Below are 13,550 nucleotides of genomic sequence, written 5' to 3'. Positions count from 1 at the left end.
ACACACACACACCGACAACACACACACACACACACCGACAACACACACACACACAACACACACACACACCGACAACACACACACACACCGACAACACACACACACACACATACCAACAACACACACACACACACCGACAACACACACACACACACACCAACAACACACCGACAACACACACACACACACCGACAACACACACACACCGACAACACACACACACACACCGACAACACACACACACACACCGACAACACACACACACACACTGACAACACACAGACACACGCACACCGACAACACACACACACCGACAACACACACACACACACACACACACCGACAACACACACACACACACACACACACACACCGACAACACACACACACACACACACCGACAACACACACACACACGCACCGACAACACACACACACCGACAACACACACACACACACCGACAACACACACACACACACACACCAACAACACACACACACACACCGACAACAAACACACACACACCGACAACACACACACACACACCGACAACACACACACACACACACACCGACAACACACACACACACCTACCACACACACACACACACACAACGACAACACACACACACCGACAAGACACACACACACACACACACCGACAACACACACACACACACACCGACAACACACACACACACACACACACAACACACACACACACCGACAACACACACACACACACATACCGACAACACACACACACACACCGACAACACACACACACACACCAACAACACAACGACAACACACACACACACACCGACAACACACACACACCGACAACACACACACACACACACACCGACAACACACACACACACACACACACCGACAACACACACACACACACACTGACAACACACACACACACGCACCGACAACACACACACACCGACAACACACACACACACACACCGACAACACACACACACACACACCGACAACACACACACACACACACCGACAACACACACACACACACCTACCACACACACACACACACAACGACAACACACACACACCGACAAGACACACACACACACACACACACCGACAACACACACACACACACACCGACAACACACACACACACACACACACACCGACAACAAACACACACACACACCGACAACACACACACACCGACAACACACACACACACAACACACACACACACCGACAACACACACACACACACACACACACACACACACCGACAACACACACACACACACACCGACAACACACACACACACACATACCAACAACACACACACACACACCGACAACACACACACACACACACCAACAACACACCGACAACACACACACACACACCGACAACACACACACACCGACAACACACACACACACACACACCGACAACACACACACACACACCGACAACACACACACACACACACTGACAACACACAGACACACGCACACCTACAACACACACACACCGACAACACACACACACACACACACACACCGACAACACACACACACACACACACACACACCGACAACACACACACACACACACACCGACAACACACACACACACGCACCGACAACACACACACACCGACAACACACACACACACACACCGACAACACACACACACACACACACCAACAACACACACACACACACCGACAACACACACACACACACCAACAACACAACGACAACACACACACACACACCGACAACACACACACACCGACAACACACACACACACACACACCGACAACACACACACACACACACACACCGACAACACACACACACACACACTGACAACACACACACACACGCACCGACAACACACACACACCGACAACACACACACACACACACACCGACAACACACACGCACACACACCGACAACACACACACACACACACCGACAACACACACACACACACCTACCACACACACACACCGACAACACACCGACAACACACACACACACACCGACAACACACACACACCGACAACACACACACACACACACACCGACAACACACACACACACACACACACCGACAGCACACACACACACACCGACAACACACACACACACACACCGACAACACACACACACACCGACAACACACACACACACACACTGACAACACACACACACACACACACCGACAACACACACACACACAACACACACACACCGACAAACCACACACACATACACACACACACACACACCGACAACACACACACACCGACAACACACACACACACACACACCGACAACACACACTCACACACACACCGACAACACACACACACACACACACACACACACACCGACAACACACACACACACACCGACAACACACACACACACACCGACAACACACACACACACACACCGACAACACACACACACCGACAACACACACACACACACCGACAACACACACACACACCGACAACACACACACACACACACACACCGACAACACACACACACACCTACCACACACACACACACACAACGACAACACACACACACCGAAAAGACACACACACACACACACACACCGACAACACACACACACACACACCGACAACACACACACACACACACACACACCGACAACAAACACACACACACACCGACAACACACACACACACACACCGACAACACACACACACACAACACACACACACACCGACAACACACACACACACACACCGACAACACACACACACACACATACCAACAACACACACACACACACCGACAACACACACACACACACACCAACAACACACCGACAACACACACACACACACCGACAACACACACACACCGACAACACACACACACACACACACCGACAACACACACACACACACCGACAACACACACACACACACACTGACAACACACAGACACACGCACACCGACAACACACACACACCGACAACACACACACACACACACACACACCGACAACACACACACACACACACACACACACACACCGACAACACACACACACACACACACCGACAACACACACACACACGCACCGACAACACACACACACCGACAACACACACACACACACCGACAACACACACACACACACACACCAACAACACACACACACACACCGACAACAAACACACACACACCGACAACACACACACACACACCGACAACACACACACACACACACCGACAACACACACACACACCTACCACACACACACACACACACACAATGACAACACACACACACCAACAAGACACACACACACACACACCGACAACACACACACACACACACCGACAACACACACACACACACATACACAACACACACACACACCGACAACACACACACACACACATACCGACAACACACACACACACACCGACAACACACACACACACACCAACAACACAACGACAACACACACACACACACCGACAACACACACACACCGACAACACACACACACACACACACCGACAACACACACACACACACACACACCGACAACACACACACACACACACTGACAACACACACACACACGCACCGACAACACACACACACCGACAACACACACACACACACACACACCGACAACACACACACACACACACCGACAACACACACACACACACACCGACAACACACACACACACACCTACCACACACACACACCGACAACACACCGACAACACACACACACACACCGACAACACACACACACCGACAACACACACACACACACACACCGACAACACACACACACACACACACACACCGACAGCACACACACACACACCGACAACACACACACACACACACCGACAACACACACACACACCGACAACACACACACACACACACTGACAACACACACACACACACACCGACAACACACACACACACAACACACACACACCGACAAACCACACACACACACACACACACACACACCGACAACACACACACACACACACACCGACAACACACACACACACACACACCGACAACACACACTCACACACACACCGACAACACACACACACACACACACACACACACACACACACACACACACACACACCGACAACACACACACACACACCGACAACACACACACACACACCGACAACACACACACACACACACCGACAACACACACACACACACCGACAACACACACACACACACCGACAACACACACACACACCGACAACACACACACACACACACCGACAACACACACACACACCTACCACACACACACACACACAACGACAACACACACACACCGACAAGACACACACACACACACACACACCGACAACACACACACACACACACCGACAACACACACACACACACACACACACCGACAACAAACACACACACACACCGACAATACACACACACACCGACAACACACACACACACAACACACACACACACCGACAACACACACACACACACACACACACACCGACAACACACACACACACACACCGACAACACACACACACACACACACACACACACCGACAACACACACACACACACACACACACACCGACAACACACACACACACACACCGACAACACACACACACACACACACACACACACACACACACACACACACACACCGACAACACACACACACACACCGACAACACACACACACATACCGACAACACACACACACACCTACCACACACACACACAACGACAACACACACACACCGACAAGACACACACACACACACACACACCGACAACACACACACACACACACCGACAACACACACACACACACAACACACACACACACCGACAACACACACACACACACCGACAACACACACACACACACCGACAACACACACACACACCGACAACACACCGACAACACACACACACACACACACCGACAACACACACACACCGACAACACACACACACACACACACACCGACAACACACACACACACACACACCGACAACACACACACACACACCGACAACACACACACACACACCGACAACACACACACACACCGACAACACACACACACACACACCGACAACACACACACACACACCGACAACACACACACACACAACACACACACACACCGACAACACACACACACACACACACCGACAACACACACACACACCGACAACACACACACACACACACACCGACAACACACACTCACACACACACCGACAAAACACACACACACACACACACAAACACCGACAACACACACACACACACCGACAACACACACACACACACACCGACAACACACACACACACCGACAACACACACACACACACCGACAACACACACACACACCGACAACACACACACACACCGACAACACACACACACACCTACCACACACACACACACACAACGACAACACACACACACCGACAACACACACACACACACACAACACACACACACATCCGACAACACACACACACACACCGACAACACACACACACACACACCGACAACACACCGACAACACACACACACACACACCGACAACACACACACACCGACAACACACACACACACACACACACCGACAACACACACACACACACACACCGACAACACACACACACACACACCGACAACACACACACACACGCACCGACAACACACACCCACACACACCGACAACACACACACACACACAACACACACACACACCGACAACACACACACACACACACACACACAACACACACACACATCCGACAACACACACACACACACACACCGACAACACACACACACACACCGACAACACACACACACACACACCGACAACACACCGACAACACACACACACACACACCGACAACACACACACACCGACAACACACACACACACACACACACACCGACAACACACACACACACCGACAACACACACACACACACCGACAACACACACACACACGCACCGACAACACACACACACACACACACCGACAACACACACACACACACACACACACAACACACACACACACCGACAACACACTCACACACACACACCGACAACACACACACACACCGACAACACACACACACACACACCGACAACACACCGACAACACACACACACACACACACACCGACAACACACACACACCGACAACACACACACACACACACACACACACCGACAACACACACACACACACACACACACACCGACAACACACACACACACACACACCGACAACACACACACACACGCACCGACAACACACACACACCGACAACACACACACACACACCGACAACACACACACACACACACCTACAACACACACACACACACCGACAACAAACACACACACACCGACAACACACACACACACACCGACAACACACACACACACACACACCGACAAAACACACACACACCTATCACACACACACACACACACAACGACAACACACACACACCGACAAGACACACACACACACACACACACCGACAACACACACACACACACACACCGACAACACACACACACACACACACACAACACACACACACACCGACAACACACACACACACACATACCGACAACACACACACACACACCGACAACACACACACACACACCAACAACACAACGACAACACACACACACACACCGACAACACACACACACCGACAACACACACACACACACACACCGACAACACACACACACACACACACACCGACAACACACACACACACACACTGACAACACACACACACACGCACCGACAACACACACACACCGACAACACACACACACACACACACCGACAACACACACACACACACACCGACAACACACACACACACACCGACAACACACACACACACACCTACCACACACACACACCGACAACACACCGACAACACACACACACACACCGACAACACACACACACCGACAACACACACACACACACACACCGACAACACACACACACACACACACACCGACAGCACACACACACACACCGACAACACACACACACACACACCGACAACACACACACACACACCGACAACACACACACACACACACTGACAACACACACACACACACACCGACAACACACACACACACAACACACACACACCGACAAACCACACACACACACACACACACACATACCGACAACACACACACACACACCGACAACACACACACACACACACACACCGACAACACACACTCACACACACACCGACAACACACACACACACACACACACACACACACACACACACACACACACACACCGACAACACACACACACACACCGACAACACACACACACACACCGACAACACACACACACACACACCGACAACACACACACACACACCGACAACACACACACCGACAACACACACACACACCGACAACACACACACACACCGACAACACACACACACACCTACCACACACACACACACACAACGACAACACACACACACCGACAAGACACACACACACACACACACACCGACAACACACACACACACACACCGACAACACACACACACACACACACACACCGACAACAAACACACACACACATCGACAACACACACACACACACACCGACAACACACACACACACAACACACACACACACCGACAACACACACACACACACACACACACACACACCGACAACACACACACACACACACCGACAACACACACACACACACATACCAACAACACACACACACACACCGACAACACACACACACACACACCAACAACACACCGACAACACACACACACACACCGACAACACACACACACCGACAACACACACACACACACCGACAACACACACACACACACCGACAACACACACACACACACACTGACAACACACAGACACACGCACACCGACAACACACACACACCGACAACACACACACACACACACACACACCGACAACACACACACACACACACACACACACCGACAACACACACACACACACACACCGACAACACACACACACACGCACCGACAACACACACACACCGTCAACACACACACACACACACCGACAACACACACACACACACACACCAACAACACACACACACACACCGACAACACACACACACACACCAACAACACAACGACAACACACACACACACACCGACAACACACACACACCGACAACACACACACACACACACACCGACAACACACACACACACACACACACCGACAACACACACACACACACACTGACAACACACACACACACGCACCGACAACACAGACACACCGACAACACACACACACACACACACCGACAACACACACACACACACACCGACAACACACACACACACACACCGACAACACACACACACACACCTACCACACACACACACCGACAACACACCGACAACACACACACACACACCGACAACACACACACACCGACAACACACACACACACACACACCGACAACACACACACACACACACACACCGACAGCACACACACACACACCGACAACACACACACACACACACCGACAACACACACACACACCGACAACACACACACACACACACTGACAACACACACACACACACACCGACAACACACACACACACAACACACACACACCGACAAACCACACACACACACACACACACACACACACCGACAACACACACACACACACCGACAACACACACACACACACACACCGACAACACACACTCACACACACACCGACAACACACACACACACACACACACACACACACCGACAACACACACACACACACCGACAACACACACACACACACCGACAACACACACACACACACACCGACAACACACACACACCGACAACACACACACACACACCGACAACACACACACACACCGACAACACACACACACACACACACACCGACAACACACACACACACCTACCACACACACACACACACAACGACAACACACACACACCGACAAGACACACACACACACACACACACCGACAACACACACACACACACACCGACAACACACACACACACACACACACACCGACAACAAACACACACACACACCGACAACACACACACACACACACCGACAACACACACACACACAACACACACACACACCGACAACACACACACACACACACCGACAACACACACACACACACATACCAACAACACACACACACACACCGACAACACACACACACACACACCAACAACACACCGACAACACACACACACACACCGACAACACACACACACCGACAACACACACACACACACACACCGACAACACACACACACACACCGACAACACACACACACACACTGACAACACACAGACACACGCACACCGACAACACACACACACCGACAACACACACACACACACACACACACCGACAACACACACACACACACACACACACACACCGACAACACACACACACACACACACCGACAACACACACACACACGCACCGACAACACACACACACCGACAACACACACACACACACCGACAACACACACACACACACACACCAACAACACACACACACACACCGACAACAAACACACACACACCGACAACACACACACACACACCGACAACACACACACACACACACACCGACAACACACACACACACCTACCACACACACACACACACACAACGACAACACACACACACCGACAAGACACACACACACACACACACCGACAACACACACACACACACACCGACAACACACACACACACACACACACAACACACACACACACCGACAACACACACACACACACATACCGACAACACACACACACACACCGACAACACACACACACACACCAACAACACAACGACAACACACACACACACACCGACAACACACACACACCGACAACACACACACACACACACACCGACAACACACACACACACACACACACCGACAACACACACACACACACACTGACAACACACACACACACGCACCGACAACACACACACACCGACAACACACACACACACACACCGACAACACACACACACACACCTACCACACACACACACCGACAACACACCGACAACACACACACACACACCGATAACACACACACACCGACAACACACACACACACACACACCGACAACACACACACACACACACACACCGACAGCACACACACACACACCGACAACACACACACACACACACCGACAACACACACACACACCGACAACACACACACACACACACTGACAACACACACACACACACACCGACAACACACACACACACAACACACACACACCGACAAACCACACACACACACACACACACACACACCGACAACACACACACACACACCGACAACACACACACACACACACACCGACAACACACACTCACACACACACCGACAACACACACACACACACACACACACACACACACACCACACACACACACACACCGACAACACACACACACACACCGACAACACACACACACACACCGACAACACACACACACACACACCGACAACACACACACACACACCGACAACACACACACACACACCGACAACACACACACACACCGACAACACACACACACACCGACAACACACACACACACACACTGACAACACACACACACACACACACCGACAACACACACACACACAACACACACACACCGACAAACCACACACACATACACACACACACACACACCGACAACACACACACACCGACAACACACACACACACACACACCGACAACACACACTCACACACACACCGACAACACACACACACACACACACACACACACACCGACAACACACACACACACACCGACAACACACACACACACACCGACAACACACACACACACACACCGACAACACACACACACCGACAACACACACACACACACCGACAACACACACACACACCGACAACACACACACACACACACACACCGACAACACACACACACACCTACCACACACACACACACACAACGACAACACACACACACCGAAAAGACACACACACACACACACACACCGACAACACACACACACACACACCGACAACACACACACACACACACACACACCGACAACAAACACACACACACACCGACAACACACACACACACACACCGACAACACACACACACACAACACACACACACACCGACAACACACACACACACACACCGACAACACACACACACACACATACCAACAACACACACACACACACCGACAACACACACACACACACACCAACAACACACCGACAACACACACACACACACCGACAACACACACACACCGACAACACACACACACACACACACCGACAACACACACACACACACCGACAACACACACACACACACACTGACAACACACAGACACACGCACACCGACAACACACACACACCGACAACACACACACACACACACACACACCGACAACACACACACACACACACACACACACACACCGACAACACACACACACACACACACCGACAACACACACACACACGCACCGACAACACACACACACCGACAACACACACACACACACCGACAACACACACACACACACACACCAACAACACACACACACACACCGACAACAAACACACACACACCGACAACACACACACACACACCGACAACACACACACACACACACCGACAACACACACACACACCTACCACACACACACACACACACACAATGACAACACACACACACCAACAAGACACACACACACACACACCGACAACACACACACACACACACCGACAACACACACACACACACATACACAACACACACACACACCGACAACACACACACACACACATACCGACAACACACACACACACACCGACAACACACACACACACACCAACAACACAACGACAACACACACACACACACCGACAACACACACACACCGACAACACACACACACACACACACCGACAACACACACACACACACACACACCGACAACACACACACACACACACTGACAACACACACACACACGCACCGACAACACACACACACCGACAACACACACACACACACACACACCGACAACACACACACACACACACCGACAACACACACACACACACACCGACAACACACACACACACACCTACCACACACACACACCGACAACACACCGACAACACACACACACACACCGACAACACACACACACCGACAACACACACACACACACACACCGACAACACACACACACACACACACACACCGACAGCACACACACACACACCGACAACACACACACACACACACCGACAACACACACACACACCGACAACACACACACACACACACTGACAACACACACACACACACACCGACAACACACACACACACAACACACACACACCGACAAACCACACACACACACACACACACACACACCGACAACACACACACACACACACACCGACAACACACACACACACACACACCGACAACACACACTCACACACACACCGACAACACACACACACACACACACACACACACACACACACACACCGACAGACACACACACACACACACCGACAACACACACACACACACCGACAACACACACACACACACACCGACAACACACACACACCGACAACACACACACACACACCGACAACACACACACACACCGACAACACACACACACACACACCGACAACACACACACACACCTACCACACACACACACACACAACGACAACACACACACACCGACAAGACACACACACACACACACACACCGACAACACACACACACACACACCGACAACACACACACACACACACACACACCGACAACAAACACACACACACACCGACAATACACACACACACCGACAACACACACACACACAACACACACACACACCGACAACACACACACACACACACACACACACCGACAACACACACACACACACACCGACAACACACACACACACACACACACACACACCGACAACACACACACACACACACACACACACCGACAACACACACACACACACACCGACAACACACACACACACACACACACACACACACACACACACACACACACACCGACAACACACACACACACACCGACAACACACACACACATACCGACAACACACACACACACCTACCACACACACACACAACGACAACACACACACACCGACAAGACACACACACACACACACACACCGACAACACACACACACACACACCGACAACACACACAC

This window comes from Salmo salar, chromosome 16 (genome assembly GCF_965601325.2).
Source record: "Salmo salar chromosome 16, fSalSal1, whole genome shotgun sequence".
NCBI lineage: Eukaryota > Metazoa > Chordata > Actinopteri > Salmoniformes > Salmonidae > Salmo > Salmo salar.
Note: the sequence above shows the minus strand (reverse complement) of the source record.